Source organism: Solanum tuberosum, unplaced genomic scaffold (genome assembly GCF_000226075.1).
Source record: "Solanum tuberosum cultivar DM 1-3 516 R44 unplaced genomic scaffold, SolTub_3.0 scf00042, whole genome shotgun sequence".
NCBI classification, from domain to species: Eukaryota; Viridiplantae; Streptophyta; class Magnoliopsida; order Solanales; family Solanaceae; genus Solanum; species Solanum tuberosum.
The window spans coordinates 750,417-758,001 of record NW_006238967.1 but is presented as its reverse complement, the minus strand read 5'-3'; positions in this window follow the sequence as shown (position 1 = coordinate 758,001).

Below are 7,585 nucleotides of genomic sequence, written 5' to 3'. Positions count from 1 at the left end.
TAGATACAGTTCTCTTAACTTTTTATACAATAACAGTTAACAAACAAAATCGCGAAAAAATATTGTATCTGAGAAACAACTACATATTTCACAGATGATACTTAATAAAAAAAATAAAAAAATTATTTATCATCATATTTAAAAATAAAAAAACAGGGGTAAGATATTTGATAAAAAATGGGAAAAATTGATGCTTACATTTGGTAATGTTGGTCGAACAATGGGAGGGACAACCTTTCTACCCCTTTTTTGGAGGGTTTTCAGATCTTTTGAAGTAGTTGCATGTACTTTCTTCTTCGATTTTTTCTTGCTAGAACTTGAATTTGTCATGGTTATCGAAATAGACAACCTTTTAGAACTGAAAACCTTTGTTGTTCGGATCTTCTGAATAAAAAATTAGAGATTAGTTAGATGTTAGATGCATAATGCAAGATAAAACGATTGATACAAAATAAAAGAAAAAAAATGGCGAAAATTACAATGAAGACGATGAGAAACCCTATTTTGAACTCTGAAGCCGGTTTAAAAGTGATAGGATTCTTTTCAAATTCAAAATTATTTGAATTTGATAACTGAAATTGTAATGAGAGAGATTGGGGGAGAAATTTAGGGAATGGGAAAGGTCTAATTTTGCTTCAAACTAATAAAGTATCCGGTTAAGTTGAATTGGGGGAAAATAAGGGATTTTTGTATTTTAGTAAAAGAGTAGGGAAATATTGAGAATAGGTAAAGAAGTGTTGTGTATTTAAGTAATTTGTCCTTTTTTCTTTTCATCGAAGGGGTAACAGGGTGTGAAGCAAAACACATGAGATTTCTTCCTCATTCTCAATCAAATAAAGTAACAATAAACAATAGGTTAAATAGTTTTTTTTTTTTTCAAAGAACCACAATCAAGAAAGAAAAATCAAGCCAGAATTTATATTATATGGACTCTTAGCTTGGACGATAAGAACATTATTTAATCCATCTTTAGCATACAAAATCTAGAGCTTATGCATAAAGAATTTATAGCTGCATAGAATCAAACCTCAACTACATACTAGAAAAGGTGCAATCATATTTTTGAATCATACAAAGGGAAGAAGGAGTAAGCTACTGGAAACTCACCTATTTTATTCATAATCAAAGCATAACAACAATCATCAAGACGAGAGATGAGGGCACTGAATCATAAAAGATATCTATTACAATTTCCAATATTCATTCATTACAGGATTAATCGAGTTCAAACGGAAACAAACACATAGTTATTTTACTAAATAGAGGATTAACTGACAATGAAGTAAGAGGCCGTTTGATTATGGTATAAGAGGCATGTTATTTATGTATAAAAAATTGTATTAATTTTACAATGTTCGATAAAAGTTGTATTAGGTTGAAAAGTCAACATGACTTGTACTATGTTTGATTGATAAGTTTCTAAATATTGTATAAAAATTATTCATGTATTAATTTTTTTACGGTGTTTGGTTGCGTTTTTTGTAATCCTACATAATTAATGCCTACATAACTTATGAGGGAATCTATGTATAGGTTATGCAGGGTAGAAGGTGGAATAAATTATGTGGGTATTAGTTATATATGTATTGAAATGATAAATTACACCGTTATCCCTATTAATTTATTTTTAAATCTTTTTTTTTTGAAATCTTTACATAACTATTCTATTTTCCGAACTATTTTTGTTTCTTATTTCTTTTTGTATACAAACGACTTTCTATATGTTTTCATTTAAAATCAAAATATAAATATTTTATTAATATTATGAATCAGAATGTATAATTTTGATAGCGCATATGCTGATTATATATTACTAAATATATCCACATATTTAATTATCATGTATTGATTTTTTATTTAGAATGTAAATTTATATATTTGGTGTACTAAAAATGTATGAACAACACATGCAACATACTGATAGAAATTTACATTATATAAAATAGGATAGTATAATGTACTTGAAATATATTAATAGATTTTATTTTTATAATCTTTAAGCATTAAAAAATAAACAAAGAGAAAAAGAAGCACAGAATTCCTAGTTAAGTATGGAGAAAATTCCTTTCTTTATTTTTTTAAGGGAGAATTTATACTACTTGCTTGCTTATTTATTTTTAAATAATATATATTAATTTATATTAAATTCAATATTCAATAGTTAATAATTCATGTAATGTAATCTCTATATAACTAAATAATACTTGCATAATTAACACCTGCATAGCTAATACTCACATATTAAATCCTGCATAACTAATATTTACATAACTAAACCATACATAATTAAACTCTGCATAACTAATACATGCACAATTCTAATCAGTAACCAAATAACCCCTAAGCGGAGAAGAGACGTTACCTTTTTGGAGCAGAGAATAGGAAGCCGAGAGCTTCTCCACCACAATTGCATGCTTAACTTCTTCGGAAAAGGAAATAATATGAACAATAATTTTTGACTGTAGCCTATGATTTCCGAAATTTCAGGGACTCAGAGGGCTTTTGTTTTCTCGAGTGAAAATCGTTTTAGATGCATATTTTTTTATATTTTCTCAATGGTCCAATTCCTCTCCATTAACAGTAAAGGCGAGGGGTATATGTAGAGAAAAAAATTGGGCAGAATGGGGAGGGGATCAGATAAAGATTAGGGGTCAATTGAAATTTTGATTTTGAAATTCCTCTCAAGGATAAGAATACGCTAAAAATAATTCCCAATTTTCAACAAATTGAAATGGATTAGATCAAGGTGAACAACTTGATTTGATCCAACATCCTCGAACTTCTGTGTGTCACAACAAATCCGTAGGTGTACGTTGTGAATTGCGTATTGTTGTCGGAGTCGCCGAAGGAAGACAACAAAGCTTACTGTTGGGTTGTATGCATCTGGTCGCATATATCACTGTGTAGATGACGCAAACATTCTGTGTATCATATGATGTATTTTGACGTTACTGTTGTATTGTTAAGAAAATTGTGGGATGGATCAATGGTGTATGAGAATTGGATGAATTTGACTCAAAACTGGTATTAAAATTGAATGAAAATGCATTAAGCTTTGGAGTAGAAATTGGCTAGATTTGTAAATAGAAAATAGTCATATGGATTTCAATTATAGCCAAGTGGAGTTAAGAATGTAGCTAATTTAGATTTAATTAGCAATTCAGCTAGAAATTAAATTAGACGAATTAATAAATTAATTAGCGAGCTTCTCAATTTTAATAAAATAAAATAGTTAACTTAATTATAAACTAATTAACTAAAAATATAAGTTATTGATTAACTAAACTGATTAACAAAACATTTAAGTACAAATAAAATCTTTTGAATGTATTATTTATACATATTATTATATAAAACATATTTATTATTTAAATAATAAAAGAAAAGTGTCAAAACTATTTAAAAATAACTATAAAAGTGAAATATTAAATTTTATAAAAACTAATTATCTCAAGTCTTTTGAAATTCAAAGGCTCGATGATTAACCTGTGTTGTGAACGGTCAAAATTGGGTGTCAACAACCGTCTCTTATTTGGCTTGGATTGATGAAAGAGATTCGAGGCAAATGAAATTGACGAATATAATTTTTACCACATCCTCATCCTTTAGGAAAGAGATTTTGGCATGGAATTTGGAAAGTTATGGTTGGACCCCGATATTAGGTTTCCTACATATCTCACATTATATGAAAATTCAGGCCACTTGTAGTTTGATACGCTTGATTTGACGCATGATTATAAAAGAATTCAAAAGATATTCCGATATTGAATTATGAAAGAAATGAGATGCTCGAAAATAAGATTTAAAAAAGAATATCATAATATAATCGTGTCTGCAACATTGAACTCACCTGGCGTACCCCTCAACTCGAGAGATCAGGTTGTTTGTAGTTAGACTCGATCGATTGAAAATGAAATTTATTTTAATAAGATAACCTTCGATTTTGAAAGAGTGACAAATAAGTTGAGTTATAAAAAAAAGGCTTGCAACCTCTTCACACCCATAAATAAGAACTTACATGACCATTATTTCTAAAACTCTTGGTGCATTGTCACTTATATTAGAAAGTTGCCTATGATGAGAGTCAACATTTTCTGGATGCGAAATTGAAATTGCTAAAATCCAAAGAAATACCCACATGCCTTCTCATAGGGGTGTTAGTTGATTGTGGTGGAAGTCGCTTCTCAGCTCGCGTCCAAAGAGTTTGACAATCATTTGACCAGAAGTTTGAAAAGCTTAATGAAGCTTTACGCGTCAGCTGTCTCAAGGGTTATCCTGTCCGAGTTGTGAGGTCAGTTGCTGCCTTTAACTCTCTGAATAATTAGGTATAGAGCTAAAACAAGTTCTTGCTATTCCTTCTTTGGATTGGAACTTGGCTGATATATTGTTGTCTTATGCTCTCATGGGCTGGTCCACAAAGTATATGTAGTTTGTTTAGCGAAGTTTGCATGATTAGCTGATGTACATATTATCAGTCTTGCTATTCCTTCCACAATGGTTGTTTGTTCCAATTTTTTGGTAGTAGAAAGTAGTGTGAAAAGTGTTCTATATTGCAATCCACTTTTTTTTTTTTTTTTGCTTTGGGATGATACTTTCTGCTATTGAGCATATCTTGTCCTGTGACAACAAACTAATTCTATCAGCATCCACTAGTTGGGTTAATACCAGTCGTTTTGTATTTCAATATCCACATCAAGTATCTTTTTTCATTTCCATGTGGAGTTTATTTCTTATTCACAAGTTTTATCTTTGTCCATTCCAATATGTATAGGTCCCACAAGGAGAAACGCTCTTCGTATGCAGCAGACAAAGGAGTACGATACGACGGGGTCTACAAGATTGAAAAGTGTTGGCGAAAACTTGGAAAACAAGTTGAACTCTTTCTCAAAAGCTTCATGCATCTGTATCTTTAACTTATTTTTGTCACTTATTTACAGTACATTGACTTTTGTGCAGGGATTCAAAGTTTGTCGATACCTTTTTGTGTGCTGTGATAATGATCCTGCACCATGGACCAGGTCTCTTATTGTGTCATTTTTACTTTGTTATAATGTCATCCCCTTCTATTTGGGCTTTAATCATGTTCTTGTTCACCTTGTTGTATATATTGGCAGTGATGAACATAGGACCGTCCTAGGGCCTTGCCTGCCATTAAAGAATTAAAAGGTGCCACAGATATGACTGAGAGAAAATGAGCTTGTTGGAGTGTACGCGTCCACCAGTGATCACAGGATCAGGTCCTTGACAGAATAAAAGTGCAGAAAATAAATAGCACAACGTAAAAACAAGCACATGAATTTTACGTGGAAACCTCCTTGCTCAAGGGAGTAAAACCACGACTTGTCACACAAGATTTTCAAATCTGTTTTCACTAATCTTCTCAAGCAAAAGTGAAATACAGATTACAATCACAACAATGAGATTAACACCCTAATCTCACACTAAGTAATACTCCTATTACTTACTGAGCCTAAGCAATGCATGCCCACTATAATAACCCTCACTAATTAATATAGACTTTTGACCGTAAGACAAAAAGTTGCCCTTAACGATGTTCTTAGAAAGTTTTGAAACGTTTCTAACAAGAGTGAAACGAATCCTACAAGTTAAGCACAAAAGACACAAAGCTCGAAATACAACAAAGACTCTTCAGCACTCTATCAGGTCCCTTTGTTGAGTTGAGCCGTGCTCTTCCTTGAAGATGGCCTTCTCTTTGTAAGCTTAAGAATTCTTGTTTGCCAAATCTTGAGTTTGTGTTTTGTGGGAAGAGACTATATCAAATGAACACAAACTCCTTGAGACGACCTCATTGGCTGAGAGTCTGCTTCCCTAAAAGGACGTGCACCTACAACATCACAGGTGGCAACTTTTCTGACATCTGTCTCGTTGTCCTTTACACATTCGCAGTCTTGCAGGGACTAGGTCCCTTGCAATGTTCTTTGTTAGTTCTTGAGGAGACTTGCTAACTCTCTTTATCTTTTGAATGAATGAATCTTCTTGTTGTTTGTCATTTTGATTATATAGACCAAAAAGAATTATTATCCATTGGACAAACAAACTTGTCTGTTTCTATTGGTGAAGTATGCTGACGACTTCACCAACCCACTGACAGGACAATTTTACAGTTGTACACCATTATACATCTGATGGAGAGAACTCTACCAGGGACCGGGTCGTCCCTGCATTTGTGAGCCACAAACAGACAATCTCGTCCGCTCTTCCTATTGGTGCAGTACACTGTACTTTTCACCTACCACCTGACACGACATCTTTACAGCTGTACCCCATTCTGAATCTGGACGAGAGCACTCTGCAGGGACTGTGTCCCTGCATTTGTGAGGATCATCAAAACACCTAGAATATAACATTTCCCCCCTTTTTGATGATGACACACAAATATTCCTCACACTGAGTTTATTCATTCATTTCCCTGTCGTCAGTCCTAATAACAAGGATCTGGTCCCTTGTTAGATCCCTAAATCTGTTAAATCATCAAAGCTTAACATCAGCTCCAAAATAACAGAGCTTCATCCTGGGATTATGGTGTGAGAAGCTAGATATTTGTCTGATGATATTTAGAATCTCCAGTTAATTCTTTCCTTTTTGTAATGTAGCACATCAAAAGGATGCTGACTATCTGATTATTAATAAATTTTTGCCAATCTAATTGGTGACTTAACCTTTTTTCTGTAAATGTAGTGAAATATTTTTTTTATAAACTTATTGATATGCAAATCATATAGTTACATGGATGCTGGTATTGTTTGTAATAGTTGTTTCTATTTTACAGGAGGAAAATAGTTGTTGGATGTGGAAAAAGGCTCCTCCTCCTAGTAGGAAACCAGTTCAATGTGAAAATGAAGATGGAACAAAAGTGAGACAAGTTAGACCAAAGAGACTTACAATGTCTGTAATGCTGAGGCTCTTGAAAGGTATACCATACCTATCATTCAACACTTTTCATTAGATATTTTCCTTTCTAATCTGATTTGACTGTGTAGTCCGTGTGATTGATAGTGATTACATTATTCTTCTGTTATATTTCTTATTATAATGAGATGAGGTTCTTGATGGTGCAAAGTTTACTTGTCATCTTTGTCGGGAAGTGATGAATCACCCGCCTACCACTCCATGTGCTCATAATTTCTGCAAGGCATGTTTGGATGGTGCCTTTGCAGGTCAATCCTTTACGAGACAGAGGACATGTGAAGGCAGATGCACATTACGAGCCTAGAAAAATATAATGAAATGCTCATCATGCCCAACTGATATATCTGATTTCCTCCAGAATCCCCAGGTACCTAATTCACAGTACACCTGATGACTTCATGGAACTCCAAAATCTGATCATTACAATCTCAGTTTTATATGTGAATATCTATGAGTAAAACTTAATAAGCACTAGGCTTAGTATTCTGACTATTCTGATGAAGCTGTTGAAACAAATAAAAGTATGGAGGATGATAAAGAAGGTGCATAGCCTGTCAATGAGACTGAAACTAAGCAGACTCACAAGAGGAAGAGATCCAGTAGCATTGAAAATGTATCACCCAAGAAACCCATTGACAAATCTGATGTTGTGCAT